Here is a 25,600-nt window from a genome sequence, read left to right as displayed (position 1 = left end):
TCACTATCGACAAAGCTCTTATTTTTAAAAGATAAACCGAGGTTGACATAATTAATGCGTTTATTAACCAACCTTCCACGATAGGAAACCCAATGTCAGATGTTGAAAGTTGTGCTTGACAATGAAGCCCAAGGACACCCGCTAGAGGATTTGAACATTGAGCATATACCTATGACTGTAGTTCACAATAACATCCCCATTGAAATCGAACCTGACAAGACCCTGAATATTAGCTCCAATCTTGATGACCTTCAACGTGCAAACTAATTCAAGTTCTTCAGAAATATGAAGAAGCCTTTGCTTGGGAATACTCTGATATGAAGGGCATTGATCACAATTGTGTACACATCATATCTATATTGAGAAATATGCTCGAGCCATTCAACGGCCTCAAATATTTTTAAATCCACACCTTAGGGACATAGTGAAACAGGAACTTCAAAAAAATTCTTGATATTAATTTTATATATCCTATTTATGATAGCCAGTGGGTTTCATCAGTGGTGGTAGTCCCTAAAAACAATGGAAAATGGAGAATTTGTGTCGATTATAGAGAAATAAACTAACATTTGAACCTTAGGGTGTAAAGGGAATGCTGACGAATTTAAACAAAGGGCAGAGGACGGACTTGAAAACACCACCTGGAGGAGATCTTTTAAAAATTCTGATATATAGGCAGACACGATATTCCAATGAGACCATCTTTAATATGCATATCAGGTCCAACATATCGGAGATTGAAAGATATCAAAATTCAAAGGGGGAGGCGTATTGGGATATCGATAATCAGAGATATATGAATATCAGAGATCGGAGAACTAAGGGATATGAATATCAGAGATCCGAGTGATATGATTATCGGAGATCAGAGATAGGAGGTATTGGTATATCAGAGATTGGAGATCAGAGGGATTGGAATATCAGAGATTAGAGATCAGAGGCATTGACATATCATAGTTTTTTTAAATGTGTTTTGAAAGGAAATCTCTGATATGCATTACCTCTGATGTGTGTGAGAAAAAAAAATGATGTGGCATGTGGGTCCTCCGACAACCGATTTATGTATTGGACTTTGAATATCGAGGATTTCAAATGAATTCCTCTGATATCAAAGCTCTGATATATTAATATGTGCACCACTTGTTTTTTAATTAAGGCTTAAAGCCTATGAATGATTCTTGGTCTCGGGGGCTATGTATAGAATAAAAATAAAATATTTACAATTGAAAGTTAATTATCTACATATAAATAAATTTATGAAACAAAAATAATGTATAATTTATACATTTTAATATGCCAAGGCAGTGAAAAATATCCATTCTTTAATTAGGCGCCATTTATAAACCAAACAACCAAATGAGATCAAATAAGTTTTAATAGGAAGACAAAAACATATCAAACTCATTGAAGAAATCAAAACTCAGAAAACTAGAAAGCAACATGACCAAGATTCAATCGAAAGGTCCCAATAATGAGAATTAAGTGAATAATGGGGAGGTCTTGTTTTTACCACAAAAATGGATATATATTGGGAAGAACCAATTATCTTTGGTTTATTATTAATGAAATCCTAAAAGGAAAAGGAGAAAGGCTGAATAAAATCAAAATGCTAAGATTTAGACTCTATGAAATCCATCAAAACAGAGTTTAATCATTTCCTGTTTGCAAATATGGATTTGATGTCACTACAATAGTGCAAATGAGCCTTAACTCCTTCTATACAAACAGACTGTAATCTCTAGTATTACTTTGCCTATTTTCTCTCAGATTCAAATCCCCCATTCTCACAATCAGAGATGGGTATTTATACATAGTGGAAATGTTAACAATCCTTGTCTATTTCTCAACAACTAAGTTAATGAAAATAAAATGAAACAAAATCATCAGTTGGGGTTCTGGCTAATGTAGATGGCCATAGTTGAGGAAAATTCCCAGTTTAGTTTTCTCTATGATAAGTATGTCCAGCTTGTTTTGAACTGATAGGTGGAATTCAACTGCTTCAACAACTTATGTTTATTAAAAAAAAATTTTGCCACTTGGAGGAGTTTCTTTCGGGAATGTTGAATGGATCTATTCACCATTGTCAGCCATGGAAGCTTCTCTGTCAAAAGAAAACATAATTTTTTTTTTTTTGTAACGAACTTTTTCTTTTTTAAATGTCGAAAAAAAAAAATTAAACCATAAAATGTGAAGAACTATATTTATGCCCCAAAACCATATAAATCATGGATTTTTAAATCTATACAACATCGGCCCATAAGAGGTGACAAGTGGAAGATGTTAACAGGTATCATAGAAATGGATATCAGAAATTTTAACAATGGAAATAATACAAAACTTGCGATGTAAAGAAGTCCCGATGAGGAGAGGATACGATATCAACATTAAATCGTTGTTTATATGCTCATCGAATCCAGAGGAATATCAGAAGTTTAAGATATCTAGGTCTTACAATTGTTACCATTTAAAAGTTCTGATATATATACATACTTGATATTCCAATTATAACATCGTTAATACGCATATCAGGTCCAACGTATCAGAGCCTAACAGGTATCAAAATTTAGAGGGGGAGGCACATTGGGATATTGGGGATTAAAGAGATATGAATATAAGAGGTCAGAGATCAGAGGAATATGAATATCGGAGATCAGAGATCAAAGTGATATGATTATCAGAGATCGAATATCAGAGGGATTGACATATCAGAGATCAAAGCGATTGATATATCGAAGATCAGAGATTGGAGGGATTGGTATATTGAAGATTTTTTAAATGTGTTTGGAAAGGAAATCTTCGATATGCATTACCAATCGTAATCGAAACACATAATCAGATATCTAAAAATTGAACAATGTCACATAGTACCTAGTAATACTCACAGAAAGAACATGAACATGAGGTGCAATAAGCTAGACAAAGGATTTAATGAAAGGAACCCGTATGACAGGAGCAGAATGCAAAGGATGAGCCATATCACATGACAACTTAAGGACCTCAGATAGATCAACAGATGTTCAACATGAGGAAGCCATTGAAAATGATGGAGTGACATAGCCACCCATAGGTTAACAGTGGTAAGGCCGAGAGCCTTCCTCAGGCACACACGATGAGTAGCACCAAAAGGGGTAAGCCTCAGATCGTTACCCCTTACATCCACATCTTCCCCGCCTCCCGACACCACAAAAATCTCCGGATAGAACTCATGAGGTGATTTCTAAATTTTGGGGTTGTGAGTAATCAACCATATTTTCATCATGGAAGTCGTTCCCACTGGAACACACATTCCATCGCCCATGTTTACATATTTAGTGGAGAGACGTGCCCATGATAGGAGTGGTCTAGGCGGATGCATTTGCAGTTCCTCCTTTACCACAAATTAGAGGTAGGGAAGCTTAGGAATATCTGAATCCTTCATGCCACGGTCATGCACCACTAATGTGTCCAACTCTGCCTGAGCTTTCTTCTAGGCATCGGGATTCAACACTAGTTTTATTGTGGTCCACTCCGTCAGCAAAGCCATCATGTCTGTTACATCACATCACATATATAAAATGGAGTGTGACGTGGAGGGGAGGGACACTGTTCAAGATTTTGTTAGGGACGGCGAATATAAATAGTTTCATGAGGATAAACCTCACCATAGAAAATCCTCCGGCTTAATAAATCCATGCAGAAGGATCATTTTCCTCTTCCATTTGTAGACCAAGTCCTTGAAAATCTTGTCAGAAAAAAATATTTTTCTTTACTGGATAGATTTTGTGGATATAATAAAATCTAGATTGCCCTTGAAGACCAAGTTAAAACTAGGTTCACCTGCCCATGGGGAATGTTTGCATATAGAGTCAGACCATTTGGGTTGTGTAATGAACTAGCCACTTTTCAAAGGGAAATTCTGAGTATCTATTCTGACTTAATTAATGAAGGGCTTCAACTATATATGGACGATTTAACCCCTTATAGTAATGATTTTGACCAAGCTTTGCATAATCTTGAGAAGGTTCTTGCACGATGTATAGCTACTGGGCTGTGCCTTAGTTATAAAAAATGCCACATGATGATGACAAAATGTGTAGTTCTGGGACATTTTATCTCTACTATAGATATTTAGGTAGACCCAGCTAAGATCGAGGTAATTCTTAAACTTCCTACCCTTCCTATGCCAATAAAGGTAAGTAGTTTCCTTGGTTATGCTGGTTACTATCGCTATTTCATAACATTTTTTTTCAGAAATTGTGGCACCATTGTATGCATCAATTGGACATGTGGAATTTGAGTAGAATGATAAATGTGATATTTCTTTTGTAGATTTGAAAAAGCTAGTTTCAACAACTCCTGCATTGCAGGGACCAAATTGGAGTCTACCATCCCACGTATCCTTAAATGCATCAGATACGACGATAAGAGCAGTGCTCAGAAAAGAAGAGGATAAGAAGCCCTACAAAATTTATTACATTAGCAAAAATCTCACATCGATAGAGTTAAACTATACCGTGACAAAAAAATAATTTATGGCTGTCGTTTATGCCATAAATAAATCTTGTCATTATATAACAAGATATCCAATTTTTCTATACACTGATCATTCTGCTATTCGTTGTTTAGCTTAAAAACTTGTTACCAATAGAAAAATAACTCGTTGGTTACTACTATTGTAGGAGTTCAACATTACTTTAAAGGATCAATTAGGAAAAGAAAACCTTGTCGCAGATTTCTTGTCATGAATCCCAACTGTGGTTGACTCTCTATTAGTTGAAGACCAATTCCTATATGAACGTATGTTTGTTGTAACCATTAAGAAAACATGGTATGTTGATATTGCAAATTACCTGGTAGCCAGAAAATTACCGTCGCACTTGTCTTCCCGGGAAAATAAGCTTATCATCCAAGACAACACACATTTTTCATGGATGGATGATTACCTCTTTCACACAGGGGCTGAACTTGAAATTCACAAATGCATTAGAGAAGAAGAGATTTATGATATCCTAAGGGCTTGTCATGATGAAACCTGTGGAGGTCATTTTTCCAATCGAAGAACTGGACACAAGGTATTAAAGATGGGCTATTTTTGGCCCACAATATTTAAATATGCAAAGAAATATGTCCAGACCTGCGAGAGTTGCCAAAGGATGGGTTACCTAATTCAGGTTGACGAAATGCCTTCAACCACAGATTGTATTGGAACCGTTTGAAAGATGAGAAATGGACTTTGTAGGCCCCTTTAATCCACCTTCAAATCAAAAATCATATATCCTAGTTTATACATACTATATAACCAAATGGGTGGAAGCGGTAGCACTCTTAAGGGCCATAAAAGAAGCAATCATTAATTTTATTTTCAAACTGTTTGTTCAATATGGGCTTCCTCAGGATCTCGTAACAATTGGACGATTACAGTTTACTGCTCATAAAATTTCAGTCACGCTGCAAAAATACCATATCAAACACAAAGTCACTTCTCCTTACCACCCGCAAGCGAATGGGCAGGTTGAAATAACAAGCAAAGTCTTAGAGGATATTTTAAGTAAAATGGTATCTGTAAATCTCTGTGTTAGGTCCCTATACTACTAGTGTAACCCCTTATTGTTATTAGTACAACCCCCTTATTATATTGTTGTGCCCATGTAGTCCCCATATTGTTATTATTATGCCCCATAGAAGCCCACTATTGTTATTATTGTTCCCTTACATTATTATTGTTATGTTGGCTTTGATTATATTATGACCCTTTAGACTCCTATATATAGAAAGGTGTTGGGTAGTGGAGGTCCCGCGTAATGGTTTTGGGATAGAAAGCCTAGAAATTAGGATTAAATTATTATAAAAACTCCGAAGTATGCGGAGCGTGAAATGTAAAAGTTCGTGTCAAAGGGTTGTCCGCCCAAGAAATAATGTAAAATAATAGGAAGTAAGTCAGTCCGCGGACCATAGATAGGTATAAATAGAGTGCGGCTCTATGGAGGGAAAAGCAGTTCTCTTTTGAGTATGATTTTGGAATTGGAAATGTAATGGGTGATTGAGGGAAGTAGTTTGAAAGCGTCTGTAAGTCCGAGTCGAGGGGTTGGGTAGAGGATAGAGGCTCTGCAGCTGTGTGCACAGAGGCCTGAAAGAGTCCGCAACTGTGTGCGCGGACCCCTACAGCTGAGTGCGCAGGGCAGATCTAGATGTAAGAGGGATAAGTGGAAATGAAGATAAGTTTCTTCTGAATTCTGTGTTAAATCTGAATTATTGCAACTCTGTTCATTTATGATTAATGAACTATTTTGATCTACGTGCCTATGCTTACTGTATACTTGTGAATCGGGTTTAATCTTAATACACGAACTGAATGAAAGTAATAAATGTTTGCTTAAAGACCTCTCTAAGTAGATCTGGGTTATAGTACTTAATCAAATAGATTAGATCTGTAATCAACGCAGTAAGAGAAAGCTAAGGTTATTTGGATCTGCGCGGATCCAGTGCAACACGAGGTTGCAGGACGGCGGGCGAACGTCTTAGACCACATCTAGACATCCCAAGGGTGTGGAAACCTGGTTCTAGCACCCTCCCCTGCTACCTCGGGTGAGACCTCAGTCCGTGCTTCGCGGGTTGTTGCCAAAAGGGCCGGTAGCTATGGGATTTTCTTGGCTAAATAATTCTTCTGAACCTGGGTCAGGCCCATATAACCCAACAAATGGTTCCATTGTCGGGACCAAGATCTGCCTAAGGGGTGTCTGGTGTGGTACGTGGAGAGAAAAACGTTGAAGGATCGAAGGGATCATGGAGACCCGGAACAATTCTAGTTTGTGATAACATCAGTATGGATGATAATGTCAGCACACTACAGGATCGAGCACTGACATGGTACATGAAGTATTCAAGCAGTAACCCAACGACGGGGGTAGCGGAAATCCAGACCGAATTAAAAAGGGAATTTAGCTGGCCGAAGTCAGGAAAAGAGTCGGTCGGAGGGTTCAAGGAGATTGTAATGATGCCGGGTGACACTCCATGGGAATTGGATCAGAGGTTGAAAAGTGTTATCCGCGAGGCCAACATGACACTGACAAATGAGCAGCACTGCACTTGGTTCATCGCATCATTAACGCCATATCTGAAGTCGACTCTGTTACAACAAAATATCTCAACCCAAGCTGAAGTGCTGGAGGTAGCAATGCGGCTGCACAAAACCCCGATACCAGACCCAGGGTTGGGAGTTCAGCAAATTCAAGCGCAGGTCCAAAATTTATGCTTGGAAATGCAGAAGTTAAAACAAGAACAGACACCACGCTCAGAAGTCTGGGAGGAAGTATGGTGTGTAAGGTGTAAGATCCAGGGACACGATAAAGATCATTGTCTGGTCTCGGTGAATTTTGTGGTAACAAGGGGACCAACACCATTGCGACCAGAGGCACAGGCAGGGCTGAGCACAACCACCTCGCTCTGGTGCACAATCTGTTAGGTGGGAGGAAAGCACAACACTGATAACTGTCATCTATTACCAAAATACAACTAGACCCCCCAGCAGCTCTTTTGCAACTTTTGTAGATCAGTGGGCCATGAAGAAAGGGATTGTCGTAGCTATCAAATGCTGATGGATCAGTCATCTGCCTATAGAATGCAGATAGAGGCGTGAAGTCAGGATCGACGATTGCGTGCGGTGGGTTCCAAGGGCGTGGTCAAGGACAGGGTGGAATGGGATCAGGAAGGGGTTGCGGGCAGCTAATCTATTACAACTATGGAGGACCAAGACATTACGTGCGAGATTGTACCAACCCAACTAGAATTTCATGCATCTATTGTGAGCAATTCGATCATGAGCTGCTAGACTGTCCTTCGCTGATAGCGCAGATTCGGGAAAAGAGGGCAGCGCAACCAACAACGACCTAGAATGTGCAAATGATGAGGTCCGAACCCCGCGAGGAAGATCCCAAAATCAACATGGTACGGAGAAGTGGCACAACTATAGGAATGGATAAGAGGGGCTTGAGTACGGACGACAAAAGGGTGGGTAAGGAGACATATCTAGAAGCTCGGGAGAGCTTCGCGGAAGTCTCTACTCTAGGTAGTAAGGATCAACCTAAACCGGTCAGGGATCCCTCGATGATAACTACCTTTTTAGAGACATGTATAAAGTTGCTTCACGACAACAGGGCAGTTAGAGGCTTACAAGAACTGATAAATAGATGCATAGGATGGAGTGAGCCTTGCGTAGTTCGAAAGCTGGGAAGACATGCATCACGAACCGGGAGGGAAATGCGACTAACTGCGCAGATCGGTGATTATGAGATGGATCAGGTCATTCTGGATCTAGGCTCAGATGCCAACGTACTGCCTAAATAGACTTGGGAGTGCATGGGTAAGCCTACACTACAATGGTCCCCCATCCAACTGCGGATGGCAAATCAGCAAAAGGTGCTACCTATGGGAAGGCTGCAAGGAGTTACGATAGACCTTGATGGCGCAAGTACTCAGACGGACTTTGAAGTTATTGAGCTCATGGATGAAAGTACGCCCTATCCGGCATTGTTAGGAATAGACTAGGTCACCGACATGAATGGGGTTATTAACCTAAAGAAGCAGACAATGGTATTTGAAACAAAGTCGCTCCGCGTAGTCATTCCGTTAGATCTGACTGAAGGACTGCGCTATTTGGAACCTGTGCACAACGGCAAAAGAAATGATGACACAGATTGTAGCTACATAATGACTGCACAAAGGTGAGCATGGGTCAATGCAACAGAGGACAGTAGAACCCCACGAGGCTATGAAGTATCCTAGACTTCCGATTCAGATGAGGAAGACGAGCAGTGGTGCATTAGGTTGAGCAGAGTAACCACACTGCATTGCAACATGATGACGAAATCTCTGTATTGCGTAAGAGCCCAGGATCAAGAATTTTCGACATATGATGGGATGACAATGATAGATGAATTCCTGACCAAGTTTGAAATCGCAGTACCAGAGCACCAATGGTTGGATACAATGAGGTGGGCATTGTGCGCAATGCCTGCGCGAGGGTGGGCAATCGACTTTGTAGGACCTATTGAGCCGCGAGGAAAAATGGGCGCGCTATATCATCACTACAACAGATTATTTAACCCGATGGGCCTAGGCACAACCGGTTAAGGATTGCACAGCTACAACAATTACGAAATTTTTGTTTGAGAATGTACTGACAAGGTTTGACTGTCCCAAAATTCTCATGAGCGATCGGGGAACACATTTTCTGAATGAAACTGTAGAAATTTTGAATAATAAACACTTATTCATAGAGATTATCCCGATTATACACTATTGCGGAATACATGCACAATACATAACCTCCTCTACGTTGATCATCAATTTAGTAGCATTAAAAACAATGAAACATCAATCGCATGCACACATTAACACAGTATGTAACCCAGGGAAAGCATACAACTGAAAACCCCACAGTATCTATATATTATAATGATTGAGAACATGTAACAATACATAGTACAATACTCCTCACAAGTACTCAGTACTATCTCCACCTGTTACACACAAAACTAGCTTAGATTCGAACAAGTCACAGGTTCAAATCTCCTCCGTTGCTTTGCCTGCCTCCACTGCACAATGCAAAGTGAAAAATCACGTGAGCACAAGCTACAATTGCCTAGATATTGGCCCACACTGCGCAGTCCTCATTGGCATAACTTAATCCATGCATGTGCAAATCTCATGCACAACTGATAGTCACAACTCACCCTTTCACTTACCTCTAACACCTGCCTCTGTTGAACTATCCATGCACTAAGTTAACTGATGTATTCTTTAGCTGCTTTATGAGTTAATAATTAGTGAATTAATTAACAATCAATTCACACAACTCATCACTAGTGTATTCTTTAGTTAGACTAAATACAACTAGTTCAACTAAGTCAAACTGAACACAACTCCATCAACTCCACAGAACTCACATGCATGAGTTCTAACTGAAGTCCTCCATGCAATAGCTCAACTAACACATAAGAAGCCACGTGATTCCTTCTGTCAGCTGCATGTGCCACATCCGTAGCTCGAATTGAAGTGCTCCAAGAGAATAAGATAATGTTTAGAGTCCAAATATTACTAAGGGTTAATAATATTTGACTGTTTCTATTTTTAGCTCGGCAGTCTAAAAATAGACTCTGATCACTCCACTGTGAACCAAAAATAGAAGTCCATCTATTTTTCCCAACATGACCAATCATCCATAAACAACATCCTGCAACTCATAGACCATGATCCATATGTCTAAAAATAGACTTTGCGCCAAAAATAGCCTGCGGACCCACTTAGTGAAGGCAAGTCCTTTCCACTAAGCTCCATCATCTTGTTGCATTTTCAACACTCCCTCTCAAAAATATATGGATTATCTGCAACCACTATCCTGCAACTCTGGAATGTTCTGCATGCAACATATTTGGTCGGTCCACTTGCTCCAACAACACTTGGAACAAAAACACTCCCAACTGACCACTCTGTTGGGCTAGGAACATACTCTGATGCTGAAGCTCTACCTGCTACTGACAAGTGCTCCCTCTCTAACATCTGCGCTACTGCAACATCTCCATGCATCTCGCACCATTGCACACCTCTCTGTGCCACCTAGCACTGTGCAAAACACTTGTGCCTCTCGCATTGCTGCAGCTTGCTAGCTATGCGCTGTCCTGGGATTCCCTACACTGTCGCTCTCTCTGCTGCTCCATCCACATCTGTCTCTACCCAATCAGTCAGTTCCTGCTACTCCACATTAGGGCTCTCGTAGCAAGGTCTCATCCAAGAGGTTGAGTACCTCAAGGATCCTGCCCCTCCTCCTTGGGACAATCAATCCACATCACCCCACCTCCTACCTGGAGGTATGGCTGCATGCGATCCCTCAGCTCACCTAGCTCAAAGTTCCCCCTACTAGAGGTCTTTGCATGAGTAGATGTCTCTAATCGATCTCCTCTCAGCTTCCCTTGTTGTGGCTACTCCATAACCTCCTGAAGTTGTTGCACCAATCGTGGCTCCTCCACAATCGTCTGAGACTTCTTCTGGCTTTGCATGTTGAGAGATAATATACGCTCCCTCTCAACCACCAAGTCTCCATCAGTTGCCTCGCTGCTCAAGGCTTTGCATGCATCTTGAACCTCAAGAGCATACAGGTTCTTGACCCGTGAACCAATCTTCTTCACCTGTCTAGTGATGATGTGTCTAAGGAAAACCTTTCCCTTACTGAAGACTACATCATAGCCTCCGTCTTCCAGCATCGCGATCGACACCAAGTTTCTCTTCAGTCATGGTACATACTTGAATTCAATCAAGGTAAGGCGAGCTCCATGCTCCCTCTGAAAAATAACTATGCCTACACTTGAGACACTATACTTCTCATCATTACCCATCGCTATGAGTATCTGGAGATCTTTCTCCTCCAAAGTACTGAACAAATTTTGTCACCGGTCATGTGGAAAGAAGCTCCACTGTCAATAAACCAACCAATTCCCACAATGGATGAAACCATGCATGTGAAGAGTGTGAAATCCAACTCAAATTGTGAAGCAAGTGCCTCACCTTCAGTTCCTTCCCCGGATCCCTTCTTGGACTTCTTCTTTGGGCAATTAGTAGCATAATGGCCCAACTCATGACAACAAAAGCATCTCATCTTCGACTTGTCAACCTTCTTCCCATCATTGGAAGAACTGGATTCAGAAAGAGAACCCTTCTCCTTCCCCTTCTTCACCTTACTCGCTAAGGCACAATTCTCCTCATCATGCATGGATGAAGAACTGTCTCTGGTGCTCCGTCTTACCTCCTCCTGCACAAGATCCGACCAAAGTCTCTCCCATCCTGGCAATTTCTCCCGACCATTGACAGAGTCCTGATAGGAATGCCAACTCTTCAGAAGACCAAGGAGCGCCAAGCTCACCAAGTCCTCATCATCGACAGTCACCCCCACACTTCCCAGCTCATCCCGGCATTGGGTGAACTTCGTGAGATACCTGGGCATATTGTCTCCATTCTCATAGTTGATGTTTCTGAGTTTATCCTTGAGCGCCAACTTCCTCTGGTCACTCTTGCTTTGGAATAGATCTGTCAATGCTTTCCACATCAAGTATGGAGAAGCCTTTCCATGCAGGCTGGATACAATTTGATCACCCTCCAACGTAATCCTTCGACACTTTGCTGTCTTCTTTTGCCAAACCACAGCTTCAACAGCATCAATAGGTTTCGAGACTTCAACATCTACGAAATCCTTCAACCCATTGTCATCTAACACCGCCTCCATCCTGTATTTCCATGCAATATAGTTCGAGCTGCCTTCAAGAGAATACTCCAATCGTAATCCGTTGAAATACATTTCAACTTTGACACCAAGAAAACACTGCTGCAAATTCGAATTCCACCAGCTACAAACTCAACCGCTTCTGATCTAAAATTCATGAGAACAAAGTATTTCTTGTACAGAGATCGACTGTATGGGCATTCATCGGATATCTCACCTTCCAAAAGAAGGATGAATCCAGAAGCTACCTGGCCTGATTACAGACTCTGCCTGAAGAAATAAAGTCTAAACACTTTCTGAATAATAGATCTCATGATCAATCCTCGCTTTGATATCCTGTAGAACTTTTTCTACAAATCAACCAGCTCTGATACCATGTAGAAATTTTGAATAATAAACACTTATTCACAAAGATTATCTCGATTATACATTATTGCGGAATACATGCACAATACATAACCTCCTCTATGTTGATCATCAATTTAGCAGCATTAAAAACAATGAAACATCAATCGCATGCACACATTAACACAGTATGTAACCCGAGGAAAGCATACAGCTGAAAACCCCACATTATCTATATATTATAATGATTGAGAACATGTAACAATACATAGTACAATACCCCTCACAAGTACTCAGTACTATCTCCACCTGTTACACACAAAACTAGCTCAGATCCAAACAAGTCACAGGTTCAACTCTCCTCCGCTGCTTTGCTTGCCTCCACTGCACAATGCAAAGTGAAAAATCACGTGAGCACAAGCTACAATTGCCTAGATATTGGCCCACACTGTGCAGTCCTCATTGGCATAACTCAATCCATGCATGTGCAAATCTCATGCACAACTGATAGTCACAACTCACCCTTTCACTTACCTCTAACACCTATCTCTGTTGAACTGTCCATGCACTGAGTTAACTGATGTATTCTTTAGTTGCTTTATGAGTTAATAATTAGTGAATTAATTAACAATCAATTCACACAACTCATCACTAGTGTATTCGTTATTTAGACTAAATACAACTAGTTCAACTAAGTCAAATTGAACACAACTCCATCAACTCCACATCCAACTCCACAGAACTCACATGCATGAGTTCTAACTGAAGTCCTCCATGCAATAGCTCAACTAACACATAAGAAACCACGTGATTCCTTCTGTCAGCTGCATGTGCCACATCCGTAGCTCGAACTGAAGTGCTCCAAGAGAATAAGATAATGTTTAGAGTCCAAATATTACTAAGGGCTAATAATATTTGACTGTTTCTATTTTTAGCCTGGCAGTCTAAAAATAGACTCTGATCACTCCGCTTTGAACCAAAAATAGAAGTCCATCTATTTTTCCCAACATGACCAATAATCCATAAACAACATCCTGCAACTCATAGACCATGATCCATATGTCTAAAAATAGACATAGTCTAAAAATAGACTTTGCGCCAAAAATAGCCTACAGACCCACTTAGTGAAGGTGACTCGTTTCCACTAAGCTCCATCATCTTGTTGCATTTTCAACAGAAACCATCAGCGCACTCACTACGGAATTCCAAATATATCATCAATAGAGTATGCCATACCACCCGCAAGTGAATGGGACTGTGGAGGCATTTAACAAAATCTTGGAGACTGCGTTAACCAAGGTCTGTAATGTGCGACGAAATGACTGGGACTTTCGCATCCCTGTTGTGCTATGGGCATATCGAACCACATGCAAGAAATTGATGGGCCAGACACCTTTTCGATTAGTCTATGGCAAGGAGGCTGTCATGCCTATGGAATATATTGTGCCTAGTCTGTAGATCGTGGAAATCATAGGTATGGCAGATCGCGGGGCTTTGGAGGAAAGGCTCGCGCAGCTCGAAGAAATGGAGGAGGAACGATTTTTGGTTGGATTCCATCAGCAAGTATAGAAACAACGGGAAAAAGCGTGGCATGATCGCCATATCAAGGTGCACACATTCAAGGAGAATGATCTAGTATTGCTATATGACAGTAAATTCGAGAAGTTCCCTGGAAAACTCTGAATGCATTGGTTGGGACCTTACGTCATCAAAGAAGTTACCGATGGGGGTGTAGTTCAGCTTGCCAAACTCAATGGGGACCCCTTCCCGGGCCGAGTGAATGGCAGTCGCTTGAAGCTCTATACGGGTGGGCCGGCCGCCTGACTAACCATTCAAGGGACAGTCTCACCGCTCCAACCAGTTGAAAGAGAGCGCGAGTACCAAGATACGTGTCACGCTAGATCAACAATAAGTTCGTGGTCGTGCGATCATAAGATCGCTTCTGTGTGGCTACGAAGAAAGGTGACCGTTTCTGTCATTATTCACGACACGATGTCTACATTATGGCAAATGGGAGCGGGTGGTGGGCAATTAAGAATGGAAGTACGGGTTAGTTATGGCATGAGCCACCACAAATTTTACACGAAGATGCTAGGATAGGTGGGAATCAGTGAATTTGAAATTCACATGGCTTATAAATCACCGAGGGGCATCCACCAGGTGACATACACTCCTGGAAAACATATACTGGGTATCGATATGGGGTTGTTCATTCTCTCTGCACAAGGAGTACGCCCAAGGGTGGTGATATGGCTGCTGAAGAAGCAGGACTCTCTAAAGAGTATGGTGTTGATAGCTATGGGCACCCCACAGATGGCCGCATCAATTGGTCTGGATGTCGTCGCTCCGCCCAGGGGTTGGCCGGTGAACTAAAACAAAAAGCGTAAGGATTGACAGACAGAGACCACGGGTAGATATGCAGATAATAAGTCGGCTCTGCTATCTCTTCAAAATTGGGATCTTACGAACAGCAGCAAGGGTCTTGCAAAATTGCAACATAGGCTACAGCAGACAGTGTGAAGAGAAGATACGAAGGTTGGAAGTGACTGCGGTGGTACCAAGGGGTCCCGTATGTGGCTTCCCCACTCATGCTAAAATCCTATAAGGGTGTGTTCTGTGTTAACCGAGCAGAGCAGAATGAGCATTATCGGTTGCAGGAAGTGGGAGAAACAATGAAGCCAGAGCCGGACGAAGCGTTGCAGGAGACAACAAAGGAGCAGCAGGACGACGAGCATCACTCAAAGGGAGGTGAACCGTGAAGCCAAGGTAGAGCATCTCGCTGCGCCAACGAGTGACTCGAGACGAGTCATGATGATTGTGTTGGGGGACTGTTGGGTAGCGGAGGTCCCGCGTAACAGTTTTGGGACAGAAAGCCTAGAAATTAGGATTAAATTATTGTAAAAACTTCGAAGTATGCGGAGCACAAAATGTAAAAAGTCGAGTCAAACGGTTTTCCGCCCAAGAAATAATGTAAAATAATAGGAAGTAAGTTGGTCCGTGGATGATAGATAGGCATAAAAAGAGCGCGGCTCTATGGAGGGAAAAGCAGTTGTCTTTTGAGTATGATTTTGGAATGGGTGATTGAGGGAAGCAGTCTGAAAGCCTTTGTAAGTCCGAGTCAAGGGGTTGGGTAGAGGATAGAGGCTCTGCAGTTGTGTGCGTAGAGGCCTGAAAGAGTTCGCAACTATGTGCGCGGACCCCTGCAGCTGAGTGCGCAGGGAAGATCTGGATGTAAGAGGGATAAGTGGAAATAAAGATAAGTTTCTTCTGAATTCTATGTTAAATATGAAGTATTGAAACTCTGTTCGTTTATGATTAATGAACTATTTTGATCTGCGCACCTATGCTTACTTTATAATTGTGAATTGGATTTAATCTTAATACGCGAACAGAATGAAAGTAATAAATGTTTGCTTAAAGACCTCTCTAAGTAGATCCGGGTTATAGTACTTAATCAAATAGATTAGATCTGTAATCAACGTGGTAAGAGAAATCTAAGGTTATCTGGATCTGCGCGGATCTAGTGCAGCGCGAGGCTGCAGGACGGCGCGCGAACCTCTTGGACCACATCTAGACATCCCAAGTGTGTGGAAACCTGATTCCAGCACCCTCCCCTGCTACCTCGGGTGAGACCTCAATCTACGCTTCGTGGGCTGTTGCCGAAAGGGCCGGTAGCTATGGGATTTTTCTTGGCTAAATAATTCTTCTGAACCTGGGTCAGGCCCATATAAGCCAACAAAAAGGGTCTTGTCATTTGTATCATCCAAGAATTGTTCATTTGTGTAATGTAAAGGAGGTTTCCCCCTCGAAGAGGCTTATTTCTAAGACGTTCATCTATCTTTTCTATCTTTTTGTGAGTTAGTTTCATAACATTTGGTATCAGAGCTTTGGATTCTAGGGTTTCGCTACTCCAAACAGGTCATCGTGGAATTTTTGCTATATCTTTTTTTTCGTGATGTTTTAGAAGATAAAAAAAAACCCATTTGAGACGAAATCTTTCTGAACTTCATGTCTAAATTTTAGATCTTGTCTCTCTATATTTTCGGATATATGATCTTAGGAAGTTAGGGTTTTTGCAAGCTCCAGAATTTCATCTAAAATAGGTCATCATGGAATTTTCGCTATAACTCTTTCGCTACGAAGTTTCAGAAGCTAATAAACAACCCATTTGATAAGAAATCGGTCTGAACCTTAGCTCCAAATTTCAGATCCCGTCTTGCAATATTTTCGGAGATATAATCTGAATAAGTTAGGGTTTTTAAAGACCCTCGAATTACATTCCAAATAGGTCACCTTGGGAAAATCATCATAACTTTGGCTCTGAGCATCAGATTGAATTTTTGTAAGGAGTTACAAAAAAAAGACGAACTGTAGTATTTTGGGTATCATTTTTTGAACCTAAGGTAGAAATAGTGACTTGTGACACGTCGTACAAGTTCGCACTAAACCAGTCTATACTCAGGTCATTGTGGGAGATTTGGCATAACCCTCCATTGGAGAATCAAATCTTGATCAGACTTGCAGGGCTAGAAAGAGGACTCAAAGGACTATTATAGACAGAAATTTTAGAACTTAAATATCTGTAAGTACAGAGTTACAGTCATTTCAAGATCGAGCTCCTAAAATCAAGAAAAAGCGAGATGAGGAAGTTTGATGGCAAGGATCCAGTAAATTGGATACTACAGATGGAGAAATATTTTGATCTACATGGTGTACCACTGTTGCAAAAGGTATGTATTTAATTATTTAGAACCGAATAAATTTTTATGGTATAGAGGGCTTTGTTCTCATAAACCACTTGTCACGTGGTCAATTTCACGGAGGAAATGATAGCACATTATGAGGATACAAAGAGAAACAACTTCTTTAGCCAATTGATAAATCTCAAACAAAAGGGTTCAATGGCAGAGCACATTGAGGACTTCCAAAAATTGAATATAAGGGTAAATGATATTCTAGAGAAGAAAACAATTGATGTCTTCATAGGGACTTTAAAGGATAATATTCAACACGAGGTTCGTCTTTGGGAACCTGATTCATTGGAGAAGTCATTCAGGTGGGCAAGAAAAATTGAAAGCAAAATTATGGAAACAAGGAATCCGACCACTCACAACTATAATTATGGAATTTTTTTTTCTCCTAGCCTTCCACAACCTACAAGGTTTACACCACAACAATTGGAAGAAAAAAGAGAAAAAGGGCTTTGTTACAATTGTGATAGCAAATACACTAAAGGTCATAAGTGTGTTGAGAAGAAATTATTTTACATAGATTATGAAGAGGAGGAAGAAAAGGATCAAGAATAATCAAAAGAAGAGGATATACACCAGGAACCCACCCCAGAGAAAGAAGAAATGAATCCGGCCATATCTTGTAAAGCATTGGAAATAATTACCACTCATCAAACTCTCAAGATAGAAGGACATATCAAGAAGAAAAAGGTTCAAGAAGTGAAAGATCACATCGAGAAAGAAGAAATGAATCCAGCCATATATTGTAATGCATTGGCCGGAATTATCACTCCTCAAACTATCAATATAGAAGGACATATCAAGAAGAAAAATGTTCAAGAATTGAAAGATCACATTGGGCATCAAGAAATGAATCTGACCATATATTGTAATGCATTGGAAGAAATTACCACTCCTCAAACTATCAAGATAGAAGGACATATCAAGAAGAAAAAGGTAATAGTGTTGATTGATTCAGGCAGTACCCATAATTTTATTCATTGTAAGATAGCCAAGGAATTGAATTGCTTCCTATATCCAGCACCAGAGTGTCAAGTGATGGTTGCAAGTGGAGGAACCATAAATTGCTCTAGAAAGTTCCTTAATGTCAAACTATCCATGGGAAAATATGTATTGAATATCCCAATGCTTTCCATTCCAATGGGTGGTGCTGAGGCTTTACTAGGCATCCAATGGCTACAATCTTTGGGTACAATAGCTTTTAATTTTCAAGAACTTTTCTTGAAATTTTTTTGGGAAGGAAAGGAAGTTGAATTGAGGAGTATCGAAGGGAAACCTAGAAAGATAATCAACTCTAACAGCATAACAAAGCTTCTAAATAAAGAAAAATTGGGCGTAATTGCACAATTATGTTCACTAGAGGATCCCACATCAAAATCATGTATTTCTCCAGATCTCCAAAACGTTTTGTACAATCATTCCAAGGTATTTGAGACTCCCAAAGGCATCCCACCTATTCATGAACATGATCATGCTATTCATTTGATTCCAGGAAGTGTTCCTCCAAACATGAGGCCTTACATATATCCATATGCCCAAAGGAGTGGGAACTCATTCAAAAGTTGCATAAGATCCCAGTTCAAATAGTATTGTGAGAACTTGACAAGGAAGGAAAATCATATTGGAACCTGAAGAAGTGACAGAACCGAGAAATCAATAGCTACGAAATAGATCAATTTCAGAGTATCTCATCAATTGGAAGAACTTACCCGCTGAAGATTCCACATGGGAGGACAAGAATTTATACAGAAGCATCAAGAACTACTCAAGCGTTGAGGACAACACTTTTTGAAGGAGAGGGGCATGTTAGGTCCCTATACTACTAGTGTAACCCCTTATTGTTATTAGTACAACCCCCTTATTATATTGTTGTGCCCATGTAGTCCCCATATTGTTATTATTATGCCCCATAGAAGCCCACTTTTGTTATTATTTTTATGTCTGCTTTGATTATATTATGACCCATTAGACTCCTATATATAGAAAGGAGGTCTTGTCATTTGTATCATCCAAGAATTTTTCATTTGTGTAATGTAAAGGAGGTTGCCCCCTCGAAGAGGCTTATTTCTAAGACATTCATTTATCTTTTCTATCTTTTTGTGAGCTAGTTTCATAACACTCTGAGACTGGGCCACCAAGCTTCCTGAAGCCTTATGGGCCTACGTGACAACTTGGCACAACACTATTGGCTATTCACCTTATCAACTCATTTTTGGTAAGGAACCTATCTTTTCGATCAAGTTTGAAGTTAAGACTCTAAAAAATGTCAAGGAATTCGGACAGGATCTTATGAAAACACAAAAAATGCGCTTACAATAACTCATTGAACTGGATGAAACGTGCCTTATTTCCTTACAACACACTGCCATAGTTCAACAAAAATGAGCTAAATGGCATGATCAGATGATTAAAAAGAAAAAATTTCAAAAATGGGATTGGGCGTTGTTGTATGAATCCATATTCCAAGACTTTCTAGGTAAACTCCAAACAAGATGGATCAACCCTTACAAAGTTATTGAAGTTTATGACGATGGAACGATGTGCCTCACTACGATTGATCATTCTGGAATTTCTTTCCTTGCCAATGGGCATCGAATTCATCTATACCACCAACCACTTACACAAGAATATTTTATTCATGAAATTGATGTTGACACGAATTTGTAGGATGTAGCTGATCGGGGAAATGCCTCCATAATCACAACTAGGTACATTTATTTCGAAATCTTTTCATTTTGTACATAATTTAAATAATTCATTTTTTTATGATAGGTATATTTTTTATTATTTTGGGAAAAATCGCTGATATTTTAATTACAGTTGGTGTTTCTTTAGTCTCATTTGTTGTTTCCTTAGTCACAATTGCTATTTCCTTAGTCACAATTGTTGTTTCCATAATTAAAGTCGTTATTTCCTTAGTCATAGTTGTTGTTTAATTAGTCTTAGTTGATATTTCCTTAGTCACAGTTGTTGTTTCCTTAGTCACACTCACTTTTTCCTTAATCACAGTTATCGTTTCCTTAGTCGCAGTCATTGTTTCCTTAGTCACAGTTGTTGTTTCTTTAATCATAGTTTCTATTTCTTTAACTATAGCTGTTGTTTCCTTATATGCGATTTTTATTTCCCTAGCTTGTTAATACTTCTATTTGTTTAGGGTAAGGATCATTTTCAACCTTTGTTTGATGAGATGGTTGGATAACTAATTTTCCTACTGGTTATCATTGGAGAATGGTTTATAAGAAATAATTATTAGAATTTTAAAACTTCCTTAATCTTTAACTTCCTTGATATTGTAAGTAATCTCTAAAAATACTCATCATGCATTCCCCCCATCACCACTTAAGAAGAATTCTTTCATTCCATTTTTTAATGATTCCACGATGTTTTTGAAAAATAAGCTTTGAGGACAAAATTAGCAATATAAAAAGTAATTATTATAATAATTTTTACACCATCCCTAACTCTTAAGGAGTTGACATGCCACCCCATTTACTAAGTAATCTCTTATGATTAATAAAAATCATAACAAGCAAACTCAAAATTTAACAGAGGATAGGAGGTCTCATCACAAGCCAACCTACCATGATCATAGGATCTAGTGGAGTGACATTACCACTTCTGGTCACCAAGCTAGGGTAATGGCCTTTGGTCTCCGGGTCAAAGGACAAGAGGTCTCATCACGAGCTGACTTGTTCACCTCATTAGCTCTGGTGAATGACATTGTTATTAACTGGTTACCACGCCAAAACAATGAACTTCTGTAAATGCTTTGATAAAAACTAAATAAAAGCAAGTTATGAATCTTTCCTAGTAAATGGGACAATGGCATCTCAATGGGTTAGAAAGGAAACCTTGTCGAGGCTATGGATGCCTGCTAGCAGCAGAGGACATGCTTGTGGTATTAAAGTAAATTTAAAGATTACAATTTATGTTGGCTATTTTGTCTCCTCAAAATTAATAAAAGAAATATCATTAGATTTATTATGGAAATTTATAAAACCCTCCTAGAAAGTGGCAATGATTGGTTGTCCATGAGTAACTTATTATAATTCTGCATAGTAGGGATAATTTTTTTTTTGGAAATTCAGCATTGTAACTAATCTCTTCTGTTTTTTTCTCTAATGATAAAATTGACGCGAATATTGTTTCCATCCATCTATCCTTCCTAGAAATATCCCCATGCCTTTATTTCACTTGCACCTTTCGTGTATTATAATAATCAGAATTATCATTACACCTCATGATTAATAAATAGCTCAATGATTCTTTCACATGTCACAGGTACCCTCTGCCTTTTATTTTTGTTTTTTGTGGTTGCCCTATCACATTTATTTAATATCACCTTATCCTATAATCGTGTCAAACGTGCCAACCTATTAAAAGATTGATTGACGACCGCATATGACCTTCAATTCTACTGGGGGGAAAAGATGGCACTGATATATGGTTTTTTATTCGAATTTTCGAAATATCATTACATGTCATGATCATTGGGCCTCTATACTCTATGCAGAATTACTATTAGTATATAATTTGAATTATGTTATTTCCAGCTACAAAATTTCATCTTGTTGAACAATCAACAATGGGTGGCAATTCAATCTGATATGAACTTACTGAATTACAGTCATCGGAGTAGATGCACAAAATTTTGATCTAAATTAGGTGGTTGGAACACTTTAAATGATGATAGGGATTTGATAACAAAGTAGCATTAGAATTCATAGGGAATCTGGACAATAGCATAACAATGGTAAGAAACACAAAGATATAGGTGAGCGAGGGTGCAATAAAAGAACTAACAGGTCTTCCGACAGAGTGAGAAAAATGGTATGAGATACATACTTCGCTTTAGAATGCAACCCTCTTGTTTCTAAACAATGGTGAAGAATTGGTCAAGAAAGGAACGGGGTATAACCCCAATTCATTACCAGAGCCATGGAAAGAAGTAGCAGGTATCGCCCAACGATATATTACCTGTGATAGAAGGTATGATGTGGTGAGAGGATGTCATCTCAAATTAATGGCATCTCTAAGGCGAAAGGTAACCCTAAACCTTCCCTAATTTCTCAATTCACTGCTGCATGAAACCACTACTAGGCTAAGAAGATCCAAAGACCAAGTCTCAGTTGTTAATAATCATGGACTTATCAAATTATTAATTATAAGAAGTCTCAATCAAGCATAACGGTCCTGGGAAGGGTTCTTTGGAAACCTTGACATTGGCCAAAGCATTCCGTTAGGAAATGAAATAATTGTTGAAACATCTGGGAACGTTTCAGTAGTAATGAGCAGCTAGAAAAAGGAAATGAGGATAATTCTAATGAAATTTTAGCGACAGAAGATACTCCACAGGGAACTTCACAAAAGTTAAAACCTAAAAAACTCAATAAAGCAGAGAAAAGAATGGCATCTATTCTAGCTTCACTACCTAAGAGAATAAGAAGGTCAGCTAGGTTAGTTAAGTAAGGTCAGAGTACTCTGGATCCTCTTGAGCAGTCACCAGAAGGAAACTCAAACCAAGATTTCTCCAATGCAGAAGAAATACACCAGGAAACTCTTGGATAAAAATCAGCTCAAGATTTACCAACCTCGAAATAGACAGAACATGAAATAGAAATATCTCAAGCATTAGAAGGGCTAGAAATTTTAATGGAAACTACGAATTTAGGAGAAGAAATAACCACTTCAACGGAAGAAACTATAGCTCATCCTGAAAATCCTTCTAACTAGGGGACTTCACCTAATTCGCCAACTACAACCTCTCCTGCTAATTTTTCAGCTATTGTTATTATGGGATCATATGATGACCCTGAGGGTGTTCCCTTCCAAGATCATTCTAAAGACTCTATTGCTACTATATTGGATCCCTTCTCTGTGGAAGATACAACTCCACAGTCCCTTCTTTAAGATCTGATTGGTGAAGGCTGAGATGGTGGTACTGACTTTTTAGTTGAAACTCAGGTTGATCTTCCTGACAAAGACCTCTTGAAATTTGTAACTGATGTAATGAAAATGGAGGTTGATAATTCATTGGCTGATATTTTGACAGTTGAATCTACTTAAGAGATTATTACTGAAAAAACCGAGATAATAGTTGTTGTTTCTTCTCCTTTTTCTCTAGAAACCTTAGCTAACAGTTTTGTTCAAAAGAATACAAGTAATAGAGCTATGAGAAATAAAGAAAAAGGTAAAATTCATGAGGAAATGTTTAAATTGAAAGAAGAAAAAAAGAAATTGCAAAGGAAGGTACGACAACTAAAAAATTGGCTCTATTTCAGTACGTAGTTTCATAAAGGTCATGTGAAGAAGGTTAGAAGAGAGAAGGAAACTCAATATATTGAAACTGAGACCGACCTCATACCTGTATCTATTGAAGCAAATACCCAGACAAACTATGTTCTTGTTTCTACTGAAGTAGGAACTCAGAGTGATTCTGAGATAAAAATGATTGATGTTCCTCCTAGTCTCGTCGAAGTAGAAACTCAAACATATCCACTATCTACCTTTACTGATAGAGGATTACAAACAAAGGATGTACCTCTTTATACTCCCTTAATTGTAGAGGCTACCATTAAGGTCTTGCACAAAACTATGGAAAGACAACAGGAGGCTATAGCAAGATACCAGAAAGAAGTGGTGCCTCAGAAGGAACATCAAGAACTACTTCAATGATTCAGGGCATTAACAAAAACATAGGATGAGACTTATGCGCAACTGAGAGCATCTGAGAAGAAAATACAGAATTTAAAGGATCACCTTAATAAGGCTACAGAGAAAACAAAGGAAATCTGCTCCATTTATTCAGATGCCTTGGAATGTAGGTCCCCAGCCTAGAATTATGCATTGTATTTACTTGAGAGATATTTGTTGCTCAAAGTTAAAGCTATACAGTCTGGGAAACCATATGAGTTTAAAAATGTACTGGATTTTATTACTACTTTCCATAAACATGATGCTCACACACAATATCTTATGTGTGAACTTTATATGCATAATTTCTTTATGGAAGAACCCGTGGAAGAAAATCCTATTCCATTTATTAGTGACATTTAGTTCTAAGCCTTCATATCATTTGCTAGGAACCAAGTGAAATGGGCAAAATGTTATCACACCTTCTAGAGGAGAGAGAATGGTCTTGATCTTTGGGTCAGAGGAGAACCTACGAACCCTTTTTTCACACGTATTCGTCATGATATCTTCATAGAAAAACCTGGTGTTGCTTCTGCACTTGCATAGATTCATAATGATGTTTTACATTCAGGTTTGGAATACTTGGGAGATATCAGAGATGAGGCTCTTCGTGGAGCTAAAGCTAGATGGCAGACATCATCTAATGAAATAAAAAATAGAGAACCCTTCGGCTTCCATAATTTTCAGTATGCCATGTCTAGAGTACAAGACTATGTTCACCTGGTATTGGAAAGAGGTATCAATTGGATAGGGTGTAGGTATATATGTCCCATGATCTGGTGCCCTCAGTAATTTAATAAATCTAACTATCATTTATTAGACGCAGATAAGTATGAGGCCTTTCAGGAACTTAGAAGTAGGAATGGATTTAGACATAGAGGCGAGGAAGCTTATGAAGCTTACTCCTTAACTACCTTGCATGTTAATCGTTTGTTTGCACGAGGTCATGCAAAAAGGTAAATTGGGGGGGTGATATTGGGCCTCATAATTGTTATAATTTCCTTACCTTATTCCTTAGTGTTTATATTATTTTTCTAAGTATTTCTTGTATCTAGGATATGATAACTTATGAAGTATTGATTCTAGAAGTGTTTAATACATTCTTATTATTTTATTGTCTTTATGAAAAAATATAATCACTAAAACGTTATTTACTTATGATTGGATCCTGATTTTGGACAAGAATCCATTGATGAACTAACATCCAATGTTTCTTGTTGGAATAATCATAGGAGATCAGATAGCTTCAGGTTGTTAAAGCTTATTTGGAGTAAATCAGTTAAGGACGGGCTTTCGACTTGGTCATCCAAGATATATTAATACTTCTTGTAACTTAAAATGAGCATCCTGAGAATATTCAAATTCTTAGGGTTTCTCTTTATCAAAAATAGATTCAATTTTCTTATCTTTTACCAACATAGTATAAAAAGTTGACATTGAGCCTCGAAAGGGGTTTTTCGATTATAATATTATTTTGACATAAAGTTGTGACTTGAGAATACATCAGTTGTAATTGGTCCTCTGTAATTTAATGGGAGCACTTAGTATTCAAAGTTAATTT

Source organism: Pinus tabuliformis, chromosome Q, assembly GCF_031772625.1.
Source record: "Pinus tabuliformis cultivar Carrire ecotype Pingquan chromosome Q, CPIR1, whole genome shotgun sequence".
In the NCBI taxonomy this organism is placed as follows: domain Eukaryota; kingdom Viridiplantae; phylum Streptophyta; class Pinopsida; order Pinales; family Pinaceae; genus Pinus; species Pinus tabuliformis.
This window is presented reverse-complemented; position numbering follows the sequence as displayed.